Source organism: Chrysemys picta, chromosome 1, assembly GCF_011386835.1.
Source record: "Chrysemys picta bellii isolate R12L10 chromosome 1, ASM1138683v2, whole genome shotgun sequence".
NCBI lineage: Eukaryota > Metazoa > Chordata > Testudines > Emydidae > Chrysemys > Chrysemys picta.
In genome coordinates this window covers 189,518,383-189,531,380 of record NC_088791.1, presented here as the reverse complement: position 1 = coordinate 189,531,380, position 12,998 = coordinate 189,518,383, and the positions used below count along the sequence as shown (strand labels likewise).

The 12,998-nt window shown below is 43.8% G+C and overlaps 1 non-coding gene across 1 annotated transcript; it reads right to left on the bottom strand.

The window, feature by feature from the left end:
* Window positions 1-12,916: 12,916 nt before the first annotated feature.
* TRNAS-AGA (transfer RNA serine (anticodon AGA)) lies at window positions 12,917-12,998 on the bottom strand. The gene has a single exon. It is a non-coding gene; the product is annotated as a tRNA-Ser (tRNA).

The following is a 12,998-nucleotide window of genomic DNA, read 5'->3' as shown; positions in this document are numbered from 1 at the left end:
TATGTCCCCCTTGCCATCCCAGGGTCGGGGTTCTTGGTCACATTGATTCCCTCAGAATAAAATAGCCCCTTGAACTAACTCTTCATTTGGGTGGCTCAGTATTATCACTAGAAGTCAGTTGAAATCTCCAGATACAGCGGTGGGCTCCAGCAGGCAAAACCTTTAGGAATTGTTCTAATATTAGAAGGTCCACCAACTTGTCTAATGAGTTCATGAGGGGCTGTAACCACTGCATGGCCGGGTGCTGTAAACACTGTGCTGGCACTCCAGGGTGTGTGCACACACACACACACACACACACACACACACACGAAAATCCTAAACTGATGCTGGTTTGCTTCCAGGGTCAATCCCAGCTTCATTCACAATTCTGTAGGGCCGTGCCTGCTCATCGGACAAAGCTCAGTAGCCTGCTTGAGGTTCTCCTGAGAGGAATGTGGCCACTTGAGCTGCTTTGGAGGATTTGCCCCACCCTGCTGCTGTTGCTACCTTCCAAAAAGTGCGCAAGAATGCCTCTGGCTGATCACCTGGACCCAATTTTGCCAGACTGGGTACTGGTCTGGCAGAATTGTCTTCTCCTGACACTACCTAAGGCTCTGGGGTCCACTTTTCTAGGCATTGCTGGAAACATTCTTCCTCTAAGGTGGGATCCCCATAACCCCAATATGTGGCAAGCCTCTCACCCCCTTGCTTTGGTGTGGGATATTGCCACTATCTTCAGCTCCAGCCCCACCTCCAGCTGCCTGTCTCTGATCCCAGGTCTTCTGTGTCTTAGCCCTCTGGACCAGTCTCCTAACTTCAGACCCCTTCCAGGGCATCATAAACAACTCCAAACAAATGTTCAAATGAACCTGAATAGTTCTTCTGCCCTCTTGGGTTATTGAAGTCTTCTCTTCTCTACTGACAGACCCTATCTCAGGGCTTCCCTTGCAGGAGCCTAAGCTGCCCCATTGTCTCTGTCTCTAACTCATGGCTTCTCTTAGCCAGAGAGACTGATCTCACCTGCCATCTCTCCCTCTACTGAGTTCCTTCAGTCTACTTATTATGGCTTAGCTCCACCGCCTCTGACTAGGAGCCAATTAGCTACTCACCTCCCTAGGTGCAAAGCATAACTAACTGTTCTTTTTGTGGATGCATTCACTAGCCTTGCAGATCATGGTAGTTAAGCCCCATCACAAATATCAAAAGACCCTTTCTGGAAGACAGATAAGAAAAATCAATGGTGCTAATCGTATTTCAGCATGTAAGAGACAAGGTCATTGCCATACTGTTTACAGTATTTTCTATCAGTGTTTGTTTTTCATGCATTACACAAGAAACACAAAAGTGTTGGCTTACATAAGTACTCTTTCATAGGAATCTTATACAAGATGCTGAGAACAAAAGAAATGTTCTTTCTTCCTTTCTATAGATTTCTTATTCACTTTGTTAACTCTTGCTAATACAAAGCAGCCTTTATGAAAATAACCAAAGAACAGGCAGAGTAATTAGCAGCAACTTCATTACTGAACATATCTTTGGTAATATTGCAGTTGGTGCCATAGTCAAAGCCAGAAAGATAAAGAATGAAACAAGAAAAGGTCAGTTGGATGGGCACTGCTAACTACGACAATAAAAGCTACAATAAGAGAGAAGTGTGACAGGTAGATATTGACGGGGAAATACAATGCTTTCTCTGATGATTCAGGTACCTGAGCCTGACAACTGAAGCCGCTTTTATCAGGGGTCAGCAACCTTTCAGAAGTGGTGTGCCGAGTCTTCATTTAGTTACTCTAATTTAAGGTTTTGTGTGCCAGTAATACATGTTAATGTTTTTAGAAGGTCTCTTTCTATAAGTCTATAATGTATAACTAAACTATTGTTGTATGTAAAGTAAATAAGGTTTTAAAAATGTTTAAGAAGCTTAGTTTAAAATTAAATTAAAATGCAGAGCCCCCCGGACCTGTGGCCAGGACCCAGGCAGCGTGAGTGCCACTGAAAATCAGCTCGTGTGCCGAGATTGCTTACCCTGCTCTACAGCCTCTTTGTTACAGCTACACTCAGAGAGCTCTGCATAATCACTGTAGGAACCCTGGCCACAAGGAAGCATTTCAGAGTGAGCTAGAAGCAGGATAAGATTGAAGCAGAGGTAAGAGGGATTAGATCGGGGGTGTGAGGAGGCAAGCCAGGGCAGACCTGTGTTCCCACTACTTTGTGCCCCTGCAGAGGCCTATATTGTGCCCATTGCAGTAGGGGTTCAAGTTAGGGCAGCCTTTAGTGTTGATCAGTGGGGCTACTACACTACATAAAGGCAAACACAGATGTAAGGCTTTGAAGGAGTGGGATTCAAGTTAGCCCTTGCTGTTTCTTCACTTGTCTGTTTGAATGGCTAATTTCTACAAATTAAATTGTTAATGTGTGATGTAAATACACAGAACTCTTGCTAATAAGTTTCTAGACATGTGCAAAATGTCACGCAAAACAAAACAAAGAGCCCTCTAACTTCTGTGAAAATACATGATATATCAAAAATAAAAACCTGCAGCACATGAACGTGAGATTTTGGTTGAGATTTGACATGAACAAGAAATTAACAAATTCAAAGTTACGGTTCCCACAATGACCATAACTCTGCCCGTAGTGCAAATGTGTAGTATTTTCTATCTGTGACAACTCTTTTGTCTGAATATATAAGTGTAATGTGGCTGAGTAATGGCTCCTGTGGGAAACCATAATTTTAAACTTCCTGAATTTGTGTATATATACTCTCCGTGATCAGTATTATGGTCCATAATACTGAATTAACATAGCATTTTATACTTAATTTCTTTACATTATGTAAGAAAAAAACAAAACAATGATCTCAGTGAATAACAATCCTTTGTATAGGATCATATTTCATTAAACCTACATCTCTCTTTAAATGTTTGATCACTGTAATAAACACCGGCATGCTTATTACACTGTGCAGGAACTTAGGCAATCACACTTTGGGCCCAATCTTCTTCACAGCACTGAGCTCAAATAAACAGGAGATCTCTGTCAGGTAAGCAAAATCCCACTCCCAGGCCACAGTGCAGGAATGGAGTCAGTCTATGCTCACTGCTCCAGCCTTAGGGTTGCAGTGAGCTCCGGAGACCTAGAGTCCCTGTTCTGCAGGGGGCAATGGTCAGATCAACTAGTCCCACTTCCTTCCCACCTCAGTCTTCTGTGCAGGGAGGCCCTTAGGAAGCTAGACTCCAAAGCACAGGCACCGGCTTCCTCATTTCCCCGGGGATGCTCAACTTCCACTCCGCCCCAGCGTCCACCCCCACTCTACCCCTTCCCCCAAGGCCCCACCCCCTCCCCGCCTCTTTCCACCCCTTCCCTGCACGCACCCCCCTTTGCTCCGCCCCCCTCCCCCAGCGCCTCCTGCACACCTCTCAACAGCTGATCCACAGCGGGTGGGAAGTGCTCGGAGGGAGGGGGAGAAGCTGATTGGCGGGGCCGCTGGCGGGTGGGAGGTAGAGGAGATGATCGGCGGGGCTATTTTTTTTTCTGTGGGTGCTCCAGCCCCGGAGCACCCACGGAGTCGGTGCCTATGCGCCATAGCATCCCTCCCTACACTGCACAGAGGAATCATACCAATTTTCCTGCACTGCAAGCCACCATATATGCAGAGAAGGTAGGATTTACTTTTTAGTTCATGTGCTAATCTGTAAGGAGAACAATGCGCTGCACATAAATCATCACACCATGATCAATGTTCTTCCCCCACATGGTCCTGTGATCCATCACAGAACCCTCTGAATCTCATCATATGTAACGGCTGCTCTGTCTCTGAGTCCTTTTGTTGCTTTGAACATGTCATTTGCCCTCCCTACTCCAGCCTTCCCCATCTGTTAAATGTGGGTAACAACCCTTTCTTACCGCACAGGGGGTGTCATGAGGGGTTATTAACTCAGTTCATGTTTGTCAGCATTTTCAAGATGCGAAGAGCTGTAGATCTATTAAGTGTGATTAGGGTAGGAATTCGGTGATTGGGACTCCTTAGTGAACCACTTGTCACTCTAATTGTGCTGATAATAACCAACATATCCATTTAATTAAAATAATAACAGAGTGAAAGACTTTACATGAAATAAAATACCAGATTAAAAACCAATATTCACTGCAGTACATCTTTATTTCTCCTTTTAATGACTGAGCTGAGCAAAGAGTGAATCTGTCTGCTTTCGGTCCCTTGCCCCTCAGTACACTGCAAGCTGAGCAAACTCAGCACCTTGAATTGTGAAATGCAACAGAGAAGTGTGCAAATTTTAATGAAGATCTTAGTGTGCAGTGGGAGTGCAGTTGTAAGTTATAAAACAACCCTCCTGGGTCACTGGTGCCATACACAATATGAGCAAGTTTGTTACAGGTTAACTTTCAAAAGAGCTGGAGGATAAACACTTCACGTAAGGCCAAATCCTGCTCATTTTACTCCTGCAAGTAGTTCCAGTGAAGTCAATGGGATTTTCTGCAGGAGTCATTTGAGCAGGATTTAGCCACAGTAGCAAAACTCTTGCAGCTAGATTAAGAGTGGCACATGCATGTTGACACAGGGGCAAACAAGTAACATCCCCCTTGAACTGCTTACAGTAGAGTATAGGGACTGGCCACTTTTGCTTTTTCCTTTCGGAGCAAGAAGGGTGGGGAGGAGGTGGGGCCATGGTCTTGACCACACCAGCCCATGGTGTGCAGTCTACATACCAGCAGAGTAATCTACTCCATCCTATTATTATTATTTTCATTTGCCCCAACTGAGATCGGAACTGCATTGTGCTAGGCACTGTAAAACAGATAGTATGAGACATCCCCTGCCCCCCCCAAGAGTTTATAATCTGCACAAAGGGTGGGAGGAGAAACAGGCACAGAGAAGTGAAAAGACTTGCCCATGGGCACACAGCAGGTCCAGTAGAAGATCTGGAAATAGAACCAAATTAATCTGGATCTCAACCCAGTGCTCTTTCCACTAGATTGTGCCTGGTGTGCCTCCTGGGATAGTTGAGCTCTGCACAGCCCCCACTCAGGCCTGTGGCATAAAAGTCTCAATCTAACCTATATGTTGACACGTGCTTGTAGTAAGCTCTACATTGGTCTAACAAAGAGATTTTAAAGATTGAAACTGAAACAGTTATCAGAGTTATGACTTTTATTACTAAACACTATAATTAAGATTACATGGCTCACATGCTCACAGGATTCTATGATTTCTCTGGAGTTTGGGGGAAAAGTCATGGTCTTAACCTAATTTAAGAGGCCTTTTCAGAAAGCTGCTTCCTTGGAAAAGAGGGTTTCTTTTATCCTGCTGCTATGGAATTGAACTGGCAGACATCATAACTGCCGTTTTAAATGGCTTTACATTATGAACTGCATGTTATTTCATGATTTTAAAGTTTTTAATCCCCAAAATAAAGAATATTTGTATTAAAATAAGGCAAGCCTTGACTTTAGGCTATTCTTTTTACTTTAAATGTGTGATTTTTGTCTTTTTTTCTTCCCAATTTGACAGTGGCTTTTTGTATAATTTACCAGGACAAACTACTAATTGTGACTGTAGTGAATCTTCCCGTAACTCACCTCTACCACTGACACAGTTTGGCTTGGAAGAAGCAAGAAGTCTCCCAAGACAAAGAAGATCATTATAACAGAGAGAATTATTAAGTGCTGCTGTCAGGGTTCCCTCCCCACTCTGAACTTTAGGGTACAGATGTGGGGGCCCCCATGAAAGACCCCCTAAGCTTATTTCTACCAGCTTAGGTTAAAACTTCTCCAAGGCACAAATTCTCCCTTGTATCTTGGATTAGGTAAACGCTGCCACCAGCAAGTGATTCAAACAAACATTTAGGGAGGGCCAGTTGGAGCCCTATCTCCCCTCTAATATCCCCCCAAACCCTACACCACCTTTCCTGGGGAGGCTTGAGAATAAACAAGATGAGCACAAACCAACTTTGGGTTTTTTAGGACACTAAAAAAACCAATCAGATTCTTAAAAAAACAGAACTTTATTAGAAAGAAAAAAGGTAAAAGAAGCACCTTTGTAAAATTAGAATGGAAGATAATCTCACAGGGCAATCAGATTCAAAACATAGAGGATTTCCCTCTAGGCAAAACCTTAAAGTTACAAAAAGAAAAAAAAAACAGGAATACACCTTGGTCTCAGCACAGAGAAAAATCACAAGCCAAAACAAAAGATAATCTAATGCATTCCCTTTCTAGTACTTACTAATTCTATAGGATTTGGATTGCTGGCTTTCTTGATCTGCCTCCGGCAAGAGCCACACGGAACAGACAGAACAAAGCTTTCCCCCTCCAGATTTGAAAGTATCTTGTTCCCTTACTGGTCCTTTGGGTCAGGTGCCAGTCAGGTTACTTGAGCTTCTTAACCCTTTACAGGTAAGAGGATTTTGTGCCTCTGGCCAGGAGGGATTTTATAGTACTGTATACAGAAAGGTGGTTACCCTGCCCTTTATATTTATAACAGCTGTATTGCCACCCCAAACTTTCAAAAATCATGAGATTTAAAAATATATATATATTCTGGATTCTTTTTATTTGCCTTCGAGACTTTAGGGTAAACTGGGCCTTGAAAGCACTTTCATGCTTTTCTCTGTAACCATGTGGGTCTGAAACCTTACTTTTTTTAAAATGGAAAGCTAGGATTCTCAGATATTCACACGAACACAGGAGCTGGGGCCTAAAGACCTTATATATTGTCAGGAGTCTCACAACAAAATGGTGAGAGTTAGTACTACAGTGGACTTGACTCAGCAAAACCAGACTGAAAACGACACATATTTCTGAGTTTGCTCTCTGTGGAGGGGTTGAGTCTCCATTATTAGCTCTGTAATTTGCTCTTATTTTTCTCCCTCTCTCCCTTGGTGTGGATTATCATTGGCATGAGGCTTCCCTGCTAGCTCACTATAATGAGTCATAACCCAAGAAAGCATAACTGGTTCATCCCTCCATTCTGCACAGCCAAAGTCCTGTCCAGCTTCTCACAATGTCACCCCCACATGCCATCCGTAGCCTTCCTCTCCAACTGGCTTCTAGAACTCTCTGCCTAAGGGCTGGCTTCAGCACACATGTCGCAAGAGCACAGCACTAAGACACAGTACATGCAAATGGAAGGAAAAGAGACTCAGGAAATGAGAGAGAATGGTGACTGGGGGGAAGCTTCAGAAGAGGAAGGGGAAAGTAGACTCAAGATGAAGATGTAAGGAGTGAATTCAGGAAGGAGAGGAGCAGCAGAGGAAAAAAAGAACTGGGATGAAAAACAGGAGAAGAAAAGGAACAAACTGGGGAAAAGGAACAAGAATTAAAAGCAATTCATTATAAAAAATAAATGATACAGTAGTCACCCCAAATGCTGTAGTATCACCACTGTGAGCTAATGAGCTTCTGATTTCCCTCTCACACCAGTTCTACATTAGTGTAACTGGAGGTATTCCTTATGTACTCTAGTGTAAGTGAGAGGAGAATCCCTTAGAATCAGATTTTCAAAAGAGCTCAGCTCCCATTTAGGAACACAAGCATTGCTATACTGGATCAGACCCAAGGTCCATCTAGTCCAGTGTCCTGTCTCTGACAGTGGCCAGTACCAGATGCTTCAGAGGAAGGCGTCAGAACCCTGCTGTAGGCAGTTGTATAGTAATCTACCTTTGCCATACTAGGTCTCAGCCTAATCTCCAGCAGTTCAAGACTGGCTTAAGCTCTGAAACATGAAGTTTAATACCCTGTCCACAATTTCATCATTAATTATGATAATTCTGGATATTCTTAGAATCCATATAAAAGTCCAGTCCCTGTTTGAATTCTGCTAAGTACTTGTCCTCACTGAGTTCCTGAGGGTATGCCTATATTACAAGCGCTACAGCTGCACTGCTGCAGCTATGCCATGGTAGGGTTGTAAAGTAAACACTTATTTCAGCGACAGAAGGGGTTCTCCCATCACTGTAGTTAATCCACCCCCTCGAGAGGCAGTAGCGAGGTTGACAGAAGAATTCTTCTATCAACCTAGCGCTGTCTACATGGGGGCTTAGGTTGACTTAACTACATCTCTCATGGGAGGTGAATTTTTCACCCCCCTGAATGAGGTGGCTAGGGCGACCTAATTTTTAGGGGTAGACCAGGCCTGAGACAATGAGTTCCACAGTCTAATTACACATTGTGTGAAAAAGTATTTCCTTTTATCAGTTTTGAATTTGCCACTGTATAATTTCATTGAATTTAGGCATCAAAATAAGCATTGAGATTTTCAAAAATGCTCAGTGTGCTGGGTCCTGAACTCGTTGGAAAATCCGGCCATAAGTGGCAATGAAGCTGCTGAGCACTTTAGAAAATCTGGCTCTTATTTAGGTGCTGTGAGGGGGGTGTAAAAACCCCCCATGCGAAAGGCAGGTGTGAAATAGCAGACATGGGTTCACTTAGTCCTACCCCACTACATCTGGGCTTTGTGAGGCCTGGGAGGTTGACTTAAAAGGAGGGAAAGGGCTGATGGGGAAGAAGAGTAAACAGGCAGCTCCTGTGTGGGGCAAGAAGCTGGGCTGGGGGCAGGAGCTGTCTGGTGACTGCAGCCTGTTTGAACCCTTTGGTAGGAGGGTGAACTGGATTGTTGGTTTGATTGAAGCCCAAGAATCTGTTGTTGGATGTTGCTGCTTACCCCACCCCTGGAACATTCCTCCATGCTCCACTAATGGGGCACACCTCACAGTTTGAAAACCTCTGTGTTAAGGTTTCTGAACTGTACTTGTTGTCTTTTTTTCTCTGCTATTTCTTTCATCTTCCGCCACTTGTCTCTTCTTCTAACTTCAGCTCTCGGTCTTTAAAGCCTTGTCTACAGTCATGATTTGCCCTGATTACAGCCATCAGAGGCCAGCTATTAGGGTAGCTACAACTGCACAATCCCTTGGCAGAGACAGTAAGACATTAGCAATTCTGTCCTGTCTACACAAATTGTTTGCACTGGTGCAACTACACTGGTGGCTGCATCACTGATGGCTGTATCTAGGGAAAATCCCAGTGCAGACAAGCCCTAAATGAAGGTCTGTTGTTGTCAATGAAGAGAGGGCAGGCAGCCATTATCATTCTGCTGGACTTCTCTGCAGCATTTGACACGGTATACCAAAAGAGATTGCTGCCTCACCTAGACAGCAGGGATCCAGGGTAATGTGCTAAAATGGTATGAGCTCTTCCTGGAGGGACACACTCAATGGGCAGTGATGGGGAAACTACACCTTCATTACTAGACCCCTCACATGTGAAGTCCCATGAAGATCAGTTTTCTCTCAAGACCTATTCAACATCTATGTGCAACCAGTAGGTGAACTAATACGACAACACGGATTCAAGTGCCAGCAATATGCAGATGACACACAGTTCTTACCTAACCTTTACCACGTATGACTATGCCACTTCTACCAATATGGCTCAGTGCTTGGATGAGATCAGTTCATGGATGAGGAACAGCTGGTTGAAGCTGAACCCAAGAAAGACAGAGGTTATGCTGGTGGGCAGAGGAAAGCACTTTGAGGAGTTTAGAAGATATAGTGCAGTCTCTTTTGGTTGAAGGTACACACCAGCAGTTGGTCAATTCAGTCTGTAGTTTAGGTGTGCTCTTGGACTAGAAGACTGGAGTAACAGAAATGGGATGAAGTTCAATAGTATAAAGTGTAAGGTCATGCACATAGGGTCTAATAAAAAGAATTTCTGCTACAGCTGGGGGCTCATGATTTGGAAGTGACAGAGGAGGAGAGAGACCTAGATGTGTAGGTTGATCACAGGATGACTATGAGCCACTAATGTGATGTGACTGTGAAAAAGGCAAATGTGATCCTAGGATGCATCAGGTAAGGCATTTCCAGTAGAGATAGACCCATTAATGCCATTGCATAAGGCCCCGATAAGAGCTCCTTTGGAATACTATGTACAATTCTGATCACCCATGTTCAAGAAAGATTAATTTAAACTGGAACAGGTGCAGAGAAGAGCTACTATGATGCTCAGGGGAATGGAGGGCCTAATTTATGAGAGAAGAGTGGAAGAGCTTGGCTTGTTTAATCTAGCAAAAAGAAGACTGAGAGAGGGTAGGATTGCTCTCTCTCTAAATACATAAGGGGGGTATATACCACGGAGGGTGAAGAGCTATTTAAGCTAATAGACAATATTGGCACAAGAACAAATGGAAATTCACTGTCTCTGAACAAATTCAGGCTGAAAATTAGAAGAGGTTTCTAACCATCAGAGGAGTGAGATTCTGGAACAGCCTCCTAATAGGAGTTTTGGGGGCAAAAAAACTTAATTAGTTTTAAAAGAGAGATGGATAAATTTAGGAGTGCAATTGTGTGACGAGGTGGCTTGTGGTGGTAGGGTGCAGGGCTCAACAGCCCCGGGTCTCACTTTTGGTTTATATCTTGTGTTCCTAAAAGCTAATGCTTCAGGGTTTCAGTCAGCCACTTGCAAGGGTGAGGAAGGGATTCTCTCCCCTGCCCCCACAGTGTATTTCAGGGTTGTTTTATCTCCTTCCTCTGAAGCATCAGGGATGGCCACCAAGCATTCTCTCTGTCTCTCAGGTACTTGGCTGGCTGGTTCTTGCTCACATGCTCAGGGTCTAACTGATTGCCATATGTGGGGTCAGGAAGGAATTTTACCCAGGTCAGTTTGGCAATGACCTGGGGAGGGGGGGTTAACTTCCTCTGCAACATGTAGGTGCAGGTCACTTACAAGTTTTATCTGGGTACATCTCCCTTAATCATTTCCCTGTCTTTGCAGGGGGCCTCAAGCACTGGTGTACCTCAGTCCCTCTTATTCTCTGCCTGTGGCACATAATAGTCTAGTCTCTGTCTTGTGGGCTATAACAGTTTAGTCTAATTTCAGTTGTTGGGTTTAGTCTGCAAGTGGCGTTGGTGGCCTGTGATATATAGGAGGTCAGACTAGATGATCTGATGGCTCCTTCTGGCTGTAAACTCTACGATGCCTCACTGACATTAAGATTTCACATAGCAGCCTCCATCAGTAATGCTTTCGACCATCTCCAGTTGGCTAGCAGACTTTGTCCCATCCTGGCAGACAATGACCTCACCTAATATATTCACACCTTTATCATCTCTTGGCTGGACTACAGTAATGCACTATACAGGGACAAGAAGCCTTCAAAGATTAGGAAACTCCAGTTGGAACCAAACACTGAAGTGCATATCTTCAGCAATACAGGCTGTGGCAAACATCAAATCTATCCTCCACTCTCTACCTTGGTTTCCCATAGAACACAGAATCAAACTCAAGATCTAGGTCCTTATCTTCAAGGCACTAAATGGCATGGGGTCAGCATATCCAAAACACTACCTAAAGCTCCCTATCAAGGTCGACAATTCCACTCCTCTGGCACAATAGAACTTGCTACAATAAGGTAAAGCTTGTCTGTACAGGAGACAGCACTTTGTGTGTGTGTTGGGGGGGAAATATATATATTTGACCACTCCACGAGCTGGTCAAAAATCAGTACATTTTTTCTATTGTCAAGAATTTCTGAAGTTTTCACACAAAAATTGTTGAAACTTTGAATATTTTCAAGCAACTCTGCTCACAGGTATTACTGTGGTTATTGGAGGCACTCAAGGAGTTAAACAAATGTAACCAAAACAGTTGGAGGGATGATATTTGCTATCAGAATGTAAAATGGAAGAGAGTTCAAACAAAGCTTTTGCCCGATTTCATACAAAGACCTACATGTGACTTCATTTACTATAAGTAAAAAGAGAAGTGAATGTTCTTATATTTTAGCTAAATATTTCTCCATAAATAGAGATCCTGAGTCATGAAAATAGCAGATGTGCTCTTTATGCAATTTGACATATTTTGTAAGAATGGTAGTACCCTAGTATTTTACATGCACTGTCAATTAGATACACTTTTCTTTGATTCCGGACATAATTGCTGTTGCGTTATTGCTATTAAACATGTACATACTTGCACTCTAGTGCATCCATTATAATTGCACTGCTTTCTGGGTGCCTCTCAGTACCTGGCATGGCTACATGAAGCAATGGCTTCTGGGAGATTTTGAAGGACCTTCTGGGAACCCTGGGGAATTGTGAGAGAAGAGGTTGAAGTCCCATAATCCCCTACGAAACTCAATTTTTTTTGCTGTGTACCAGTGCCCTTTTCTAGTCTTGTTCTCAAAATTAAGTCCAGATAAACATTTGTTCTACCCTGTAGCTGGCTGCATTTCAGTAGTGGGTGAGGTGATCCCTACTTATCTCTTAATTACCTCTGCTGTGTTTGGGTAGTCCATGGGATTATAGACCCATCAGATATTTCAGTACCTGGCAAACTGGCTGAAAGGATAATTACAATTATAAAATACCTAGATGAACACAAACCAGCACACATCTGCAAAGCAACATCAATCCTCCCAGTGTTTTTTAAACTTTTTAGGCTGTGTATCCCTTTCCAAATAATGTAGTCTACTGCATACCCTCATTTGAGATAGGCTTTGAGCTGAGCCCTCCCTTTGCGTTACAATTTTTGGTTGTGCCCCCCCAACTCAGTGGCTAGGTGGCCTGCTGAAGTGAGTCAGGGGTGGAGGTGGCACTCTATCCCCAAGCCCCACTGCAAGGGACTGGCTGAAGCTGCCTGGTGTCACTGCTCACTCCCCCCCCCCCCCAAATGTTCCTCCATGCCCCCCTAGGGAAGCATACCGCACAGTTTGAAAACCTCCGTACTAAATAAAATGTGTTGTCTACCATTATAGGATAGAATATCAGGGTTGGAAGGGACCTCAGGGGGTCATCTAGTCCCTGCTCAAAGCAGGACCAGTCCCCAACTAGCCCCCTCAAGGACTGAACTCTGACAACCCTGGGTTTAACAGGCCAATGCTCAAATCACTAAGCTATCCCTCCCTCCTCCAAAAGAAACCTGTAGTCAGCAGGATACAAACCTGCGTGGGGAGACCCCAATGGATTTCTAGTCCATTGCCTTAACCACTCGGCCACAACTAG